General features: G+C 40.3%; 1 pseudogene; it reads right to left on the reverse strand.

The window, feature by feature from the left end:
• Positions 1 to 1,773: 1,773 nt before the first annotated feature.
• On the reverse strand, positions 1,774 to 4,113 carry LOC145640715 (putative L-gulonolactone oxidase 6 pseudogene; annotated as a pseudogene).
• Between the last annotated feature and the right edge of the window lie 14,603 nt (positions 4,114 to 18,716).

The raw sequence follows: 18,716 nt of genomic DNA on the forward strand, positions 1-18,716 counted from the left end.
GAACAATGGTACTTGGACTTTGGAGCCTCTTCCCCCGGGTAAAAAGGCTCTAGGAAGTCAATGGGTCTATAAAACCAAGTTTCTTGCTAATGGTGAAGTTGAGCGTCTAAAATCTCGTTTGGTGGTATATGGGAACCATCAGAAAGAAGGTGTAGATTATGATGAGACATTTGCTCCGGTTGCTAAGATGACCACGGTTCGTACTGTTCTTGCTATTGCGGCCGCCAAGAATTGGGAAATTCACCAAATGGACGTTCATAATGCGTTTCTTCATGGTGACTTGGATGAAGAAGTTTACATGAAATTACCACCCGGTTTTCGGAGTTCGGATCCTTCTTTGGTTTGCAGATTGAAAAAGTCTCTCTATGGTTTGAAGCAAGCACCTCGTTGTTGGTTTGCTAAACTCACCAAAGCCTTAAAACAGTATGGTTTCAAACAATCTTACTCTGATTATTCTTTATTCACTCATACTACTCGTGATACTCAGATTACAGTTTTAGTGTATGTTGATGATTTGATTATTTCTGGGAACGATTCCGCTGCATTGACTATTTTTAAGGCCTACTTATGTGACTGTTTCAAGATGAAGGATCTAGGTCCTTTGAAATATTTTTTGGGGATTGAAGTGGCTCGTAGCTCTGCAGGTTTATTCTTGTGTCAGCGAAAATATACTCTGGATATTATTTCTGAGACAGGCTTGTTAGGAGCAAAGCCTAGTGGTTTTCCCATGGAGCAAAATCACAAATTGGGATTGGCCACCGGCGAATTTCTTTCTGATCCAGAGTCCTATAGACGGCTTGTTGGTCGATTGATTTATCTTACTGTCACACGCCCTGACTTGGCATATTCAGTTCATATTTTGACTCAGTTTATGCAGCAACCTCGTAGTGAACACTGGGATGCTGCAATGAGGGTAGTTCGATACTTGAAAGGGACTCCTGGACAGGGTATTTTATTAAGCTCTGATTGTGATTTAACTCTGCAGGGTTGGTGTGATTCAGATTGGGCTGCTTGTCCTCTTACTCGACGTTCTTTATCTGGTTGGCTAGTTTTTCTTGGAAAATCTCCTATTTCATGGAAAACTAAGAAGCAACCAACAGTTTCTTTCTCTTCTTCGGAGGCCGAGTATAGGTCCATGTCTTCGTGTTCTAAAGAGCTAAAATGGGTGAAGGCTTTGTTATTGAGTCTTGGTGTGCAACATCCAAAGGCAATTAAGTTATTTTGTGATAATGAGGCAGCTCTGCACATTGCAAAGAATCCGGTTTTTCATGAACGTACAAAGCACATTGAGATCGATTGTCACTTTGTTCGTGATGCTATTACTGAGGGATGGCTATCTACTTCTCATGTTTCGACATCTTCACAGCTTGCTGACATTTTTACAAAGGCACTTGGGAAAGCACAATTTGATTATCTTCTCTCCAAGTTGGGCATTTTTGATCCCCATGCTCCAACTTGAGGGGGGGTATTGAGATATTATCGTATATTAGGAGATTTGATAGAATATTTCCTTATATTTATCTTTTATATTTTAGTTAATTCCTGATATCTTTGTAACTCTATATATTCCCAATGTTTTTCAATGAGAAGGCAAGCAATTCTATTCCAATTATTTTCTATTCTTCTCTATTTTATCAGAATCATTCTTCATCGTGTAGGTGATGGACCTCTTGAATATAGGTTGTAGTTGAAAGGTCACCTTCAAATCAAAATTTATTACTATCAAAATTACAGTCATGCAACAACTAACTAACAAGATAATCAATCTTTTAGTCATACCTGTGAAATAACTCCAAGAACCCCAAGGGAGACTTTAGCAGCATCAAAATCATTATCAGTCTCATTCAGGTTTCGAACCTTAACGTACCTATCTTCGAAACGACCGGGACTAATGATCCGTAGGCCAACAATATGGTCATGTATTGCACTGCCTTTGCCCCACAATGAGCTCCCATGTGCAGCAGTGGCCATCATACCTCCTATGGTAAGCCCCCACCAATAAGGTGCATAGGGCAGTGCTAGCCCCACTTTTGCCGACTCATTGATCAGCTGCCGGAGAGTCACCCCACTGTCCACAGTCATCGTTCCGGTCATCGTGTCGACGTTACGTATCATGTTGAGGTTCTTGGTGCTTATGAGAAGTCCGTCTTCACCGTCGGGGCATACCAATTTTGGTATGCTGTGTGAGTAACGTGTTGCTACCTATTGTCATTATAAGAAACTTGTTTTTGGCAAAATATTAATTTTATCTATGATTAAAGTCTGCGCCATTTGGCAACACATCAAAGATTAATAGATAACCATTTTTATGTAATATTAAAGCGAACATACTTGTATAATTTATCATACAAGCATTATAATAAAATTCACGCTCACATAGCCTTAAATACTTATAACAAGGTTCCACTGCCCACATATTACCTCTTGTTCATGTTAAGTGCGACAAATGAGTTTGCGTGGAGTTCTATGCAAAATAATTTATGATTGTTGAAGGGAGAGATAGAGATAGTGATGAGAATAAAGATAAAGTAAAATGATACGGAGTAGCTTAATAATGAAATAAAACATTTGTTGCACATAATATGTAGCGATTTGCTTTTACAAGTAATTTATGTTGCATATAATATAAAAAGAAGGTGGTATTTGTACTATGGTTAACATGCACATTTCTCCCATGGATTATTTATTGAATATTGCTTAAATTTATTTATTAATTAGTCTGTGTATCCAGATAAACACCTAAACCATATGAGAAAAATGCTGCAGGTAACCAAATTCCATTACATATATACACGTACAATTATACAAGTGAGCCAACTAACACATTAGCAGACAATACAAATTTACAATACCTTAACCTTCCTGTTGTTCTTGGTTGCAGCAGCCACGGCCGCAATGAGCTCATCCTCAGAGGCCGGATACACGACTTCAGCCACTCGACAAGTGGTTCTATCAGGGAAAGCTCCATAGGAGTTAGTAATGGTGCAATTGGAGCGATTGTTCGAGCACTTTATTGGATCTTCAGGAGGACTACATACAGCAATACCAAGTAACATCACAAAACTAGTTGAAACAAGAATTGTTGTTGGTGAGATACAACTTATTTTGCAAGAAAAAAAAGACATCATTACTAAGTTTTTTTAAACAATAAGCTAGCTTTTATCCGTATATCATAATAACTGACCAAATAAATAGATCGATGTGATTGTGAGACACATGCACATTTTATGTAACAATATGCTTTTAAGCCAAGGTTGTCGATCTTTTATAAGTTTCGATTTCATTTTAGATAATTATATATAGATAATAATTACTTCTGTGAGAGGTGAAGTATTTTACATAGTTAAAAATAAAGTTGTTTATATGAAACATTGATGTTCGTTTGAGATACAATCGAGTGGGAAAATGGCCATGATGTTCGTGGAATGTGGATATTTTTACATGTAGAACTTGATATATATGGTAAGGTTTAAGGAATAGAGAGCAATAAAATTATTGTTTACTCTTTATAAAACTTAGAAGTTAAATACATTCCAAAATATCAAACATTATCCATTTTATTTATATGAACAACTACGTACATACGAGTATACAGCCAAGCATACACTTAACTTTTAATTTCATGATTTTTAAGATGCATTAAACCGTAAATATTTCAATTTTTACAAGTGTGAACATAATAGATAATTGATACTAAAAAAAATATTGCATTGAAAACGAGCACATTAAGACAATCTTATAGGGACATAAGGAAGGAAAAATTGATGGGAATAATCCCACCTTTTGAGTGTCGGAGATTAATAATCCCACCTTTGGGATTCTTTTTAATAATCCCACCTTTGATATCAATCCGCTGAAAATAATCCCGGGTGACCAGTAACCGGTTGAAGAGGTAATTTTATTTTATTAAGTTTATTTTACACGTGTCACAATTTGATTTGTCCAAAAAAAAACAAAAAAGTAAAAACAAAAAAAAAAAATTACAAAAAAAAAAAAAACCAACACCACCTCAGCCACACCACAACCACCACCATCCAAACCCATAATCAGAACCACCACCCCACCACCAGACCCAAAACCACCGCCACCACTAGCCGTACCCGAAACCACCATACCGCAATCCACCCCAACCAACCCAACCCCAAAACCACCTTCAAAAAATCAAAAACCCACCAAACCAAAAACCACCTTAAATAATCGAAAGGGAGATCGAGATTGGGACGGAGGAAGGGGACGGAACCCACCAGCGCCAGACCCTTTTCCTATCCTGAACCACCGCGCCGACGAAAGCAATCCCAACCCTAATGGTAGGATTTCGAAAAATCGAAATCACCGTACCATCCCAACACCAAACCAGACCCAGAAGAAGAAGGCCGGAATCGGGACGGGGAAGGGGTGAGGTGAATAGGAGGGAGGCATGTGGTGGTTTGGCGGCCGGGATCGCGACGGGAAAGGGGCGAGGTGAAGAGGAGGGAGGCGTGGTGGTGGTGGTTTAAACGTGCCTAAGTTGGTGATTCATGGAATCGCGATGGGGAAGGGGCGAGGAGAAGAGGAGGGAGGCGTGGTGGTTTCGTGGAATCGTGGGTGAGGGAGGGGGTTGGTGATTCAGGTGGTCCAGGGGAGGGGGAGGATCTGCGCTGTCGCCGACGTCGTGGTCGGAGAAGCGAGGTAGGGGAACAGAAGTAGGGATGGTGGCTGGTATGGGTGGGTAAGGTTTTTTAATTATTTTTTTTTTCCTTTTAAAAAATCTAATTTTTTTTAAAAATTATTTTATTTTATTTTTATTTTTTTGACTAATCACATGCCGCCACGTGTCATGTAACTTGTTATAACAGGTTACATGACCACTTGGGTATTTTCAGCAGATTGATATCAAAGGTGGGATTATTAAAAAGAATCCCAAAGGTGGGATTATTAATCTCCGACGCTCAAAAGGTGGGATTATTCCCATCAATTTTTCCTAAGGAATATCAAATTTAATTTCTACTAAATTTAAGTTCTAAAAAATTCATGTAACCTAATATTCCATACTAAGGGCCTGTTCTCTTCAGCTTATTTTCAGTTCAGTTCTAATAAGTTAAGTTAACTTCAGTTTTTTTTTTTTTTTTTTTTTTTTTTTTTTTTTTGAAACAATAAAAATTATTAACTGTTAATTATCTTAATTATGAATTATTTAGCATGGATAAAAAGTAATTATATTAATGAAAAGCCAAAACTAAAAGGCTAGTCATAACAACTAAAAAGTTGTTTACCAAAAGTACATTTTTTTGGCTGTTTGACCAAAATAAAAGCCAGCAAAAATTCTATCAAAAAATCAGCCAAAAACCATTTATCAACCATGATCTTTATGTTCCTGTCAAAAAAAAAAAAGGGTGCACAATACAAGTTACATATAGAGTTGTCAAAAGTTGATCCGACCCGAAATACTAACCCAAACCCGATTATTAACCGACCTACCTGAACCCGAAAAAATGGTAACCCAAACCCGATCTGACCCGACCTGAAATAAACCCTAAACCTGAGTTGACCCGAGTATGTGAGACCCGAACCCGAACATGAACTGACCTGGAGATGACCTGACCCGAATATAACCCGTAAATTATTGACCTGAACCGAACCCGACTAGAACCAAAATTGACCCAAACCCGTTTTAACCCGTCAAAACCCGAATTTCACCCGACTTGTTACTAACCTGACTTGAATTCAACCTGACCCGTTCCTAATTCGACCCGAATTTAACCTAACCTGTTACAAACTCGACCCGAAATCAACCCGACTTGTTATTGACCTGAACCATATTCAACCCGACTTGTTATTGACCCATCCAACCCGAATTTTACCAGACCTATTACTAACCCGACCCAAAAATTCAACCCGATCTGTTAGACTGTTACTAACCCGACTTGATATTTTTTACTTTAATTTTGATATTTTTGACTTTTTTTTTTGCCCGAGAGTCCCATTGGGTGGGTGGAACCATCCAATTTGCCTTTAAACTACCAAATAACCGGTTTACAAATTGCACCGATTTCATTAACTCAAGCCTGCTACGAACATTTATGACAACAAATTATGATCAAATATGGTTCCAAACAACATTATATGATCCCGAGATGTATCTCCTAAAATTTCAAGACCTTTCGACACTGGGCCTCAAAACCTCCAAAATTTCTCAAAAAGAGTGGATATTAGTCTTCAATTTTGGAATTTTTTTACTTTTTTTTTGCCCGGAAATAAAAATTGCCGAAATGTTTACCATGATCCCTAATACCATCTAGGAGTCCAATTGGGTTGGTGGAACCATCTAATTTGCCTTTAAACGGCCAATTTAATTACCGGTTTACAACTTGCACGGATTTCATTAATTCAAGCCTACAACGAACATGTATGACAACATATAATGATCATATATGGTTCCAAACGACATTATATGACCCACAGATGTATCCCCTAAAATAATTATACTTTTTTACACCGGGCTCCGAAACCTCCAAAACTTCTCAAAAAGGCCTTCCATTTTGAAATTTTTTGATTTTTTTCGCCTGAAAATAAAAATTGCCCAATTGTTTACCTTGTTCCTAAATATCCTCCGGGAGTCCAATTGGGTGGGTGGAACCATCCAATTTTCTTTTAAACAACCAATTTACCGTTTTACAACTTGCACCAAATTCATTAACTCAAGCCTACTACGAACATTTATGACAACAAATTTTGATCATATATAGTTCCAAACAACATTATATGATCCCCGATATGTATCTCCTAAAAGTTCAAGACTTTTCGACATTGGGCCCTGAAACCTCCAAAATTTCTCAAAAAACGTGGATATTAGTCTTCAATTTTGGAAAACTTTACTTTTTTCGCCCGTAAATAAAAATTGTCGAAATGTTTACCATGGTACCTAATACCCTCTGGGAGTCTAATTGGGTTGGTGGAATCATCTAATTTGCCTTTAAACGGCCAAATTAATTACTGGTTTACAACTTGCACAGATTTATTTCAATTCAAGCCTAACATGTATGACAACCTATAATGTTCATATATGGTTCCAAACGACATTATATGACCCACAGACGTATCCCCTAAAATATTAATACTTTTTTACACCGGGCCCCGAAAGCTCCAAAATTTCTCAAAAAGCGTGGATATTAGTCTTTAATTTTGGAATTTTTTGACTTTTTTTTCGCCCAGAAATAAAATTTTCCGAAATGTTTACCATGGTCCCTAATACCCTCCGGGAGTGCAATTGGGTGGGTGGAACCATCCAATTTGCCTTCAAACGACCAAATTATTGATTTACAAATTGCACCGATTTCATTAAATCAAGCCTAATACGAACATTTATGACAACAAATTATGATCATATATGGTTCCAAACAACATTATATGATCCCGGGATGTATCCCCTAAAATTTCAAGACTTTTCGACAATGGGCCCCAAAACCTCCAAAATTTCTCAAAAAGCGTGGATATTAGTCTTCAATTTTGGAATTTTTTGACTTTGTTTTCCCCGGAAATAAAAATTGCCGAAATATTTACCATAATCCTTAATATCGTCCAGGAGTCCCATTGGGTTAGTGGAACCATCCAATTTTCCTTTAAACGACCAAATTACTGGTTTACAAATTGCACCGATCGATTTCATTAACTCAAGCCTACTACAAACATTTATAACAACATATTATGATAAAAAATGGTTCCAAATAGCATTATATGATCCCGATATGTATCTCCTAAAATTTCAAGACATTTCGACAATGGGCCCCGAAACCTCCAAAATTTCTCAAAAAGCGTGGATATTAGTCTTCAAATTTGGAATTTTTTACTTTTTTTTTGCACGAAAATAAAAATTGCCGAAATTTTTACCATGGTACCTAATACCCTCCGGAAGTCCAATTAGGTTGGTGGAATCATCTAATTTGCCTTTAAACGGCCAATTTAATTACCGGTTCACAACTTGCACGGATTTCTTTCAATTCAAGCTTACAACGAACATGTATGACAACATATAATGTTCATATATGGTTCAAAACGACATTATATGACCCACAGATGTATTCCCTTAAATATCAATACTTTTTTACACCAGGCCCTGAAATCTCCAAAATTTCTCAAAAAGGCCTTCAATTTTGAAATTTTTTGATTTTTTTTCGCCCGAAAATAAAAATTGTCCAATTGGGTGGGTGGAACCATCCAATTTTCTTTTAAACAACCAATTTACCATTTTACAACTTGCACCAAATTCATTAACTCAAGCCTACTACAAACATTTATGACAACAAATTATGATCATATATGGTTCCAAACAAAATTATATGATCCTGAGAAGTATCTCCTAAAATTTCAAAACTTTTCGACAATGGGCCTCGAAACCTCCAAAATTTCTCAAAAAGCGTGGATATTAGTCTTCAATTTCCGATTTTTTTGACTTTTTTTTCGCCCGGAAATAAAAATTGGCAAAATGTTTACCATGGTCCCTAATACCCTCCGTGAGTCCAATGGGGTGGGTGAAACCATACATGTTGCCTTTAAACGACCAATTTACCGATTTACAACTTGCACCGATTTCATTAATTCAACCATACCACGAACATTTATGACAACAAATAATGATAATATATGGTTCCAAACTGCATTATATGACATCGAGATGTTTCCCATAGAATTTCAAGACATTTCGACACTGAGACATGAAACTTTCAAAATTTCTCAAAAAGTGTGGATATTTAGCCTTTTATTTTGAAATTTTCGACTTTTTTTCGCCCGAAATTAAAAATTGTCGATTTGTTTACCATGGTCCTTAATACCGTCTGGGAGTCCCATTGGGTGGGTGGAACCATCCAATTTTCCTTTAAACGACCAAATTACCAGTTTAAAAATTGCACCGATTTCATTAACTCAAGCATACTACGATCATTTATGACAACAAATTATGATCATATATGGTTCCAAACAGCATTATATGATCCTGAGATGTATCTCTAAAATTTCAAGATTTTTCGACCCAGGACCACAAAACCTCTAAAATTTCTCAAAAAGCATGGATATTAGTCTTCAATTTTGGAATTTTTTGACTTTTTTTTGGCACAGAAATAAAAATTGCTGAAATGTATATCATGGTCTCTAATACCCTCTGTGAGTCCAATTGGGTGGGTGAAACCCTACAATTTTAATTTAACCGGCCAATTTAATTACCGGTTTACAACCTGCACCGATTTCATTAATTCAAGCCTACTTCGAACATGTATGACAACATATAATGATCATATATGGTTCCAAACGGAATTATATGACCCCCCAGATGTATCCCCTAAAATATTAATACTTTTCTACACCGGGCCCCAAAACCTCCAAAATTTCTCAAAAAGTGTGGATATTAGGCTTCAATTTTGAAATTTTTTGATGTTATAGCTCGGATCACCATATAAAGTAAAAAATTCAGGAAGGTTTCGAGGAAGAGTACCTAAGCTGAAGTTCCAAACTCTGCCAGATTGTCTCCCCAGTAGCATTTGAAAGAAGAATAAGATTTCCAATATCTAAAAGTTGAGCTACTATGCACATCAACGTGCATTGATGGCAACAATGAGTGTAAAGGATGTTCCAAACTCTGCTAGATCGTCTCCCCTATAGCATTTGAAGGCAGAATATCTAAAAATTGTGTGAAGGATGTTCCAAACTCTGCTAGATTGTCTCCCTAATAGCATTTGAAAGCAGAATATCTAAAAGCTGAACTACTGAATTATTTGCCTGATCATTAGATATATTTGATGACAAAAAGATATTGTTCTGTTCATCTAAGGCATGAAGATTACTATCCTCGGAAACTTTGAGCACCCCAAAAGAAGTATTGCGTAGGGTCCCTCTATGAGCGTGGGGTTTCCTTAGGCGTGGGGTCCCTCTATAAACGTGGGGTTTCCTTAGGCGTTGGCCCCGCCCCTACATAAGCGTGGTGTCCCTCGGGCATGGGGTCCTCCCTAAGGCGTGGGGCTTATTAGTTGGGCGTGGGGTTGGTCTTAGGGCGTGGGGTTGGTTCGTTTAGGGATTCTAGTTGGGCGTGGGGTTCTTCCTTGGGCGTGGGGTTTCTTCCTTGGAAGTGGGTTCTTCCTTGGTCGCGGGGTCCCTCTTTAAGCGTGGGTTTTGAGCTTAGGCATGGGGTTTCAGGATGGGCGTAGGGTTGATACATTAGGCGTGGGGTATCAGGATGGGCATGGGGTTATTCCTTGGGTGTGGGGTTTGAGCTTAGGTGTGGGGTCCCTCTTAGGCGTGGGGTTCTTCCTTCGGCGTGGGGACCTCTCTTTAGGCTTGGGGTTTGAGTAACGGCGTGGGGTTGGATTTTGGGCATGGGGTTTGAGCTTGGGCGTGGAGTTTCTTCATTGGGCGTGGGGTTTCTTTCTAGGGCGTGGGGTTCTTTATTGGGCGTGGGGTTTGAGTTTTGGGCGTAGGTTTGATACAGTAGGCGTAGGGTTTCATGATGGGCGTGGGGTTCTTCCTTAGGCGTGGGGTTTGAGCTTCGGCGTAGCGTTTCTTCCTATGGCGTGGGGTGAGATTCGGCGTGGGGTTTGAGTTTTAGGCGTAGGGTTGATACATTAGGAGTGGGGTTTCTCCTAGGGCGTGGGGTTCTTCCTTGGGCGTGGGGTTTGAGATTCGGTGTGGGGTTTCTCCTAGGGCGTGGGGTTTCATCTTAGGCGTGGGGTTTCATCTTAAGCGTGGGGTTTGACCTCGGGCGTGGAGTTTCTTCATTGGGTGAGGGGTTTCTTTCTAGGGCGTGGGGTTGATAGAGTAAGCGTGGGGTTTGAGTTTTGGGCGTAGGGTTGATACAGTAGGCGTGGGGTTTCTCCTAGGGCGTGGGGTTTCATGATGGGCGTGGGGTTCTTCCTTGGGCGTGGGGTTTTAGCTTCGGCGTGGGGTTTTAGCTTCGGCGTGGGGTTTCTCCTAGGGCGTGGGGTTTCATCTTAGGCGTGGGGTTTCATCTTAAGCGTGGGGTTTGACCTCGGGCGTGGAGTTTCTTCATTGGGTGAGGGGTTTCTTTCTAGGGCGTGGGGTTTTTCATTGGGTGTGGGGTTGATAGAGTAAGCGTGGGGTTTGAGTTTTGGGCGTAGGGTTGATACAGTAGGCGTGGGGTTTCTCCTAGGGCGTGGGGTTTCATGATGGGTGTGGGGTTCTTCCTTGGGCGTGGGGTTTTAGCTTCGGCGTGGGGTTTCTCCTAGGGCGTGGGGTTTCACGATGGACGTGGGTTTCTTCCTTGGGCGTGAGGTTTCTTCCTTGGGCGTGGGCAAGGGGCCGCGTGGCGCATGCGTCGCCTGGTTGAAAAACCAGTGGCGTGAAACTACCGTGTGCTAAATTATGACTGAACGCCTCTATGTCAAAATCCGGGCAAGAAGCGACGCATGCGCCCACCGCCCGATGCCGTCCTACAGTAGGGGTTTCGGCACGTGTCGTAAGTTAAGCTCGTGCGGTGGATACTGAGATTCAGCCCTATGTCACTTCGATTCGTCCCTCCCCCATCCTATTCCCTAAAAACACCTATATTTTAGAAAACGAGGGTAGCGATTCATCTTGTATGCTAAAAAAGGCTAAGTACGGGATTAAGAGGTGTCACAAAGCCTAAGTGTTGGGATGTTGGATGGAACAAGTGGGCAAGGGGCCGTGTGGTATGTGCATAAGACATGTACACCCAAGGACAAGGCATACCGGGTTCCGAGCACTATTTACGACTCCCAAGGCCCTTAAGACATGAAGTTTAAGGATGAATAAGATGGTTCCGGACACTGTTTATGACTCCCAAGGGCCTTTGGGAACCCAAAGAAGTACTTAGATGCATAATCTAGCCGGGTGAAAAAATGATATACGGAAGCCAAATATTAAGGCTATAAAACACGAAATCGGAACAATTTAGGATGTGTCAGGACCTAGTGTGGGAATTTTACAGAACATTACGGGATGCATCCCGGGGACATATAATATTGTTTCGTCCCATATATGACCATTATTCGACTACGTACAAGCCCCATGAAAGCTTATACCCAAAACAGGAGGAGTGTACGAAAACGTGTGAATTGATCGTTTTAAGGAAAATTGGATGGTTCCACCCACCCAACTGGACTCCCGGAGGGTATTAGGGACCATTATAAACATCTCGGTAATTTTTATTTTCAGGCGAAAAAATGTAAAAAATTTCCAAAATTAAAAGCTATTATCCTCGCTTTTTAAGGAATTTTTGAGGTTACGGGGCCTGGTGTCAAAAATTGTTGAGACCCTAGGGGATACATCTTAGGGTCATATAATGCCGTTTGGAACCATATATAACCATTAAATAATGTCATAAATGTCCGTGGTAGGTTTGAATTCACAAAATCGATGCAAGTTGCGAATTAATAAATTGACCGTTTTAGGGCAAATTGGATGGTTCCACCCACTCAATTGGACTCCCGGAGGGTATTAGGGACCATGGTAAACAATTCGGCAATTTTTATTTCCGTGCTAAAAAAGGTCAAAAAATTCCAAAATTGAAATCTATTACCCATGCTTTTTGAGAAAATTTTGAGGTTACGGGGCCCGGTGGCGAAAAGAGTTGAGACCCTAGGGGATACATCTTATGGTCATATAATGCTATTTGGAACCATATATGACCATTAAATGATGTCATAAATGTCCGTGGTAGGCTTGAGTTCACAAAATCGGTGCAAGTTGCGGATTGGTAAATTGATCGTTTTAAGGCAAATTGGATGGTTCCACCCACATAATTGGACTCCCGGAGGGTATTAGGGACCATGGTAAACATCTCGATAGTTTTTATTTCCAGGCGAAAAAAAGTCAAAAAAATTCCAAATTGAAGGCTATTATCCACGCTTTTTGAGAAATTTTTGAGGTTAAGGGGTCCGGTGGCGAAAAGTGTGAAGACCCTAGGGGATACATCTTAGGGTCATATAATGCCGTTTGAAACCATATATGACCATTATTTGATGTCTTAAATGTCCGTGGTAGGTTTAAGTTCACAAAATAGGTGAGAGTTGCAAATTGGTAAATTGATCGTTTTAAGGCAAATTGGATGGTTCCACGCACTCAATTGGACTCCTGGAGGATATTAGGGACCATAGTAAACATCCTGGCAATTTTTATTTCCGGGCGAAAACATGTCAAAAAATTCCAAAAGTTCATTATTATCCATGCTTTTTGAGGATTTTTTGAGGTTATTGGGGCCGGTGGCGAAAAGTGTTGAGACCCTAGGGGATACATCTTAGGGTCATATAATGTCGTTTGAAACCATATATGACCATTAAATGATTTTATAAATGTCCGTGGTAGGCTTGAGTTTACAAAATCGGTGCAAGTTGCGAATTGATAAATTGACCGCTTTAAAGCAAATTCGATGGTTCCACCCACCTAATTTGACTCCCGGAGGGTATTAGGGACCATGGTAAAAATCTCGGCAATTTTTATTTCCGGGCAAAAAAAGGTCAAAAAATTCCTACGCTTTTTGAGGAATTTTTGAGGTTACGGGGCCCGGTGGCGAAAAGTGTTGAGACTCTAGGGAATATATCTTAGGGTCATATAATGTCGTTTGAAACCATTTATGACCATTAAATGATGTCATATATGTCAATGGTAGGCTTGAGTTCACAAAATCGGTGCAAGTTGCGAATTGGTAAATTGATTGTCTTAAGGCAAATTGGATAGTTCCACCCACCTAATTGGACTCCCAGAGGGTATTAGGGACCATGGTAAACATTTCAACAATTTTTTATTCCGGGCGAAAAAAGTCAAAAAATTCCAAAATTGAAGGCTATTATCCACGTTTTTTGTGGATTTTTTGACGTTACGGGCCCGGTGGCGAAAAGTTTTTAGACCCTATGGGATACATCATTGGGACATGTAATGTTGTTTGAAACCATATATGACCATTAATTGATGCCATAAATGTCCGTGGTAGGTTTGAGTTCACAAAATCGGTGCAAGTTTCGAATTGGTAATTTAATCGTTTTAAGGAAAATTGGATGGTTCCACCCACCCAATTGGACTCCCGGAGGCTATTAGGGACCATGTTAAACATCTTGGCAATTTTTATTTCCGGGCAAAAAAAGTCAAAAAATTTCAAAATTGAAGGCTATCTACCCTTTTTGAGGAATTTTTGAGGTTACGGGTTCCGGTGGCGAAAAGTGTTGAGGTTAGGGTCATATAATGCTGTTTGGAACCATATATGACCATTAAATGAAGTCATAAATGTCCGTGGTAGGCTTGAGTTCACAAAATCGGTGCAAGTTGCAAATTGGTAAATTGACCGTTTTAAGGCAAATTGGATGATTCCACCCACCCAATTGGACTCCCGATGGATAATAGGGATCATGTTAAACTTCTCGGGACTTTTTATTTCCGGGCAAAAAAGTCAAAAAATTCCAAAATATTATTTGCATGATCATTAGATATATTTGATGACCAAAAGATATTATTCTGTTCATATAGGGCATGAAGATTACTATCCTCGGAAACTTTGAGCACCCCATATGAAGTATTGCGTAGGGTCCCTCTATGAGGGTGGGGTTTCCTTAGACATGGGGTCCCTCTATAAGCGTAAGGTTTCCTTGGGCGTTGGCCCCGCCCCTATATAAGTATGGTGTCCCTAGGGTATGGAGTCCTCCCTAAGGTGTGGGGCTTATTAGTTGGATGTGGGATTGGTTGGTTGGGCGTGGGGTTGGTTTGTTAATTGGCGTGGGGTTGGTCCTAGGGCGTGGGGTTGGTTCGTTTAGAGTTTCTCCTTGGGCGTAGGGTTCTTCCTTGGGCATGGGGTTTCAAGATGGGCGTGGGGTTTCTTCCTTGGGAGTGGGGTTCTTCCTTGGTCGGGAGGTCCCTCTTTAAGCGTGGGTTTTGAGCTTAGGTGTAATACCCATTTATTTTATTATTTATTAAAATATTATTTTACGAGTTTCGTATATTTAACCTATTTTATTGATAGTATAACTCTTTTATTTCAAGCCCGTGTATATTTATATATTCGTTAAACCCTATTTTATAATCTTTCTGTATTCTCAATAATGTACCGCCATGGGTGAAGAACTCTGACGCAAGACAAGTCTCAATCATCAAATTCATATCCTCTCAATTCCATTATATGTACAACACTTATTCATGCTAGCACTTGTTTATCGTTGGCAAATTATTGTTAAAAGCTAGAGCTCTGACACATAAAAATCCTACCATATAATGATCCTCCTACTTAATTTACAACAATCAACCTTTTCTTATGCGAGTACACTATATTTGTTAATGTGCGATCTCGAGTTTCGAAAGGTAATCGCACGAATCTTAATCCTTGGAGTTGTTTATTTAATCATTGATTATTGTTTGTATTGATTATATTTTGTATTATTATATGTAAATTTTATGATTTATTTGTATGATCAAGATTTATATATATGTGATTAAAGTGTTGTATTATATAATTTGAGTGTCGTATTAATTTATTGTGTTATTTATGCTATGGTTTTTAATGTTGTTGTTGTTATAGGGAGTATTGTTTTATCGAGGTTTTAGGGTTGTTAGTACAGAGTATTATTTTTGGGTTGAGAATTAATTATTTTTGGGTACTAGTATTAGCCCTATAAGAGTTGAGATGTTTATGAATCGAATATGTGTCATATATGAATTGGGAACCTGTGCCAATATTAAGATATTATTTTTTTCATGTGAATTATTATTTGATTGATGTATGAAATCAAAAGGTTGAGGATTATTATTTTGTTATTGGTTTGAGGCTCGGCGTTATAGACCTTAGTCCTTGGCATGTTGGTAATGAGATAATGATCATGAGTTAAGAATGAGGTACAATCTTTATTATTTATTTTTCTATGGTCCCCTACTGTGGGAATTGGACTGTATGTGGTCTGGTTCAAGGTGTTTTCTGGTTATTGAGAGTATTCAAGTTTTTATACTTGTTGGTTTGTTATTCGAATTACTCATGTCCAAGGCTAGGTATAAAACAATGAGCATGACACACTTATGGGTTATATGAGTTAATTGAGTACAAGTTCGTATTATTATTCGAGGCTGAGTTGATGAAGGTTATTTTCAGAGTACGATGTGTTATGTAGTTTTGAACTACATTATTTAATTGAGCTAGTAATGTTGATTATTCAATTATACTCTATATTCTGATATGTGGTGATTACTCAGCTTTTTGCTGACGTGTGTGTATTGTTTTGTTGTGCTACTTGTGCTTGCGACCATGTCTTTTTCTTATGGTGGCCCTGCGACGATCTATTTTGGAATTTGTCCTTAATGGTGGGCAATCAAGATTATAACAGGTTGATCCAGTGATGATCGTAGCTAAAGAAGCTCATGTGTTTCGATTAGTTTGTTATAACAAGTTTAATTTTTAAAGTTGTATAAATAGCTCACTTAGATTTATTGGGTTGTAATTATTGGGATTTTTGTAATCCTTAACACTCGACAGGTTGTTGAGTGTGCGGTAATACCTCCGATTTAGGTGTATGCTTCCGCAAATATTATTTAAAGGTCGTTTATTTTCCTTAAATTCTTGTTTATTATTAATTAGTAAATCAGGGGTGTTACATTAGGCGTGGGGTTTCAGGATGGGCGTAGGGTTGATACATTAGGCGTGGGGTATCAGGATGGGCATGGGGTTATTCCTTGGGCGTGGGGTTTGAGTTTAGGTGTGGGGTCCCTCATAGGCGTGGGGTTCTTCCTTGGGCGTGGGGTCCTCTCTTTAGGCTTGGGGTTTGAGTAACGGCGTGGGGTTTCTTCCTAGGGCGTGGGGTATGAGATTAGGCGTGGGGTTGGAGTTTGGGCGTGGGGTTTCATCTTAGGCGTGGGGTTTGAGCTTGGGCATGGAGTTTAAGCTTGGGCGTGGGGTTTGACCTTGGGCGTGGAGTTTCTTCATTGGGCGTGGGGTTCTTCATTGGGCGTGGGGTTTCATCTTGGGCGTGGGAATTCATCTTAGGCGTGGGGTTTGAGCTTGGGCGTGGAGTTTAAGCTGGGGCGTGGGGTTTGACCTTGGGCGTTGAGTTTCTTCATTGGGCGTGGGGTTTCTTTCTAGGGCGTGGGGTTCTTCATTGGGCGTGGGGTTGATACAGTAGGCGTGGAGTTTGAGTTTTGGGCGTAGGGTTGATACAGTAGGCGTAGGGTTTCTCCTAGGGCGTGGGGTTTCATGATGGGCGTGGGGTTCTTCCTTGGGCGTGGGGTTTCTTCCTATGGCGTGGGGTGAGCTTTGGCGTGGGGTTTGAGTTTTGGGCGTAGGGTTGATACATTAGGCGTGGGGTTTCTCCTAGGGCGTGGGCTTTCATCTTGGGCTTGGGGTTTGACCTTGGGCGTGGAGTTTCTTCATTGGGCGTGGGGTTTCTTACTAGGGCGTGGGGTTCTTCATTGGGCGTGGGGTTTGAGTTTTGGGCGTAGGGTTGATACAGCAGGCGTGGGGTTTCTCATAGGGCGTGGGGTTTCGTGATGGGCGTGGGGTTCTTCCTTGGGCGTGGGGTTTGAGCTTCGGCGTGGGATTTCTCCTAGGGCGTGGGGTTTCATGATGGGCGTAGGTTTCTTCCTTGGGCGTAGGGTTTCTCCTAGGGCATGGGGTTTCTTCCTTGGGCGTGGGCAAGGGTCCGTGTGGCACATGCGTCGCCTGGTTGAAAAGTCAGTGGCGCGAAACTACCGTGTGCTAAATTATGACTGAACGCCTCTAAGTCAAAATCCGGGCCAGAAGCGACGCATGCGCCCACCGCCCGGTGCCGTCCTACAGTAGGGGTTTCGGCACGTGTCGTAACTAAGCTCGCACGGTGGGTACTGAGATTCAGCCCTATGTCACTTCGATTCGTCCCTCCCCCCACCTTATTCCCTAAAAACACCTATATTTTAGAAAACGAGGTTAGCGATGCATCTCGTATGCTAAAAAAGGCTAAGTACGGGATTAAGAGGTATCACAAAGCCTAAGTGTTGGGATGTTGGATGGTACAAGTGGGCAAGGGGCCGTGTGGCATGTGCATAAGACATGTGCACCCAAGGACAAGACATACCGGGTTCTGAGCACTATTTACGACTCCCAAGGCCCTTAAGACATGAAGGTTAAGGATGAATTAGATGGTTCCAGACACTGTTTATGACTCCCAAGGGCCTTTGGGAACCCAAGGAAGTACTTAGATTCATAATCTCGCCGGGTGAAAAAATGATATACGGAAGCCAAATATGAAGGCTATAACACACGAAATCGGAACAATTTAGGATGTGTCGGGACCTACATACGGGATGCATCCCGGGGACATATAATATTGTTTCGACCCATATATAACCATTATTCGACTACATACAAGCCCCGTGAAAGCTTATAGCCAATAAAGGAGGAGTGTACGAAAAACGTGTAAATTGATCGTTTTAAGGCAAATTGGATGGTTCCACCCACCCAATTGAACTGCCGGAGGGTATTAGGGACCATTATAAACATCTAGGTAATTTTTATTTTCAGGCGAAAAAATGTTAAAAATTTCCAAAATTGAAAGCTATTATCCACGCTTTGTAAGGAATTTTTGAGGTTACGGGCCCGGTGACAAAAAGTGTTGAGACCCTAGGGGATACATCTTAGGGTCATATAATGCTGTTTGGAACCATATATAACCATTAAATGATGTCATAAATGTCCGTGGTAGGCTGGAGTTCACAAAATTGGTGTAAGTTGCGAATTAATAAATTGACCGTTTTAAGGCAAATTGGATGGTTCC

This window comes from Chenopodium album, chromosome 7 (genome assembly GCF_948465745.1).
Source record: "Chenopodium album chromosome 7, dcCheAlbu1.1, whole genome shotgun sequence".
In the NCBI taxonomy this organism is placed as follows: domain Eukaryota; kingdom Viridiplantae; phylum Streptophyta; class Magnoliopsida; order Caryophyllales; family Amaranthaceae; genus Chenopodium; species Chenopodium album.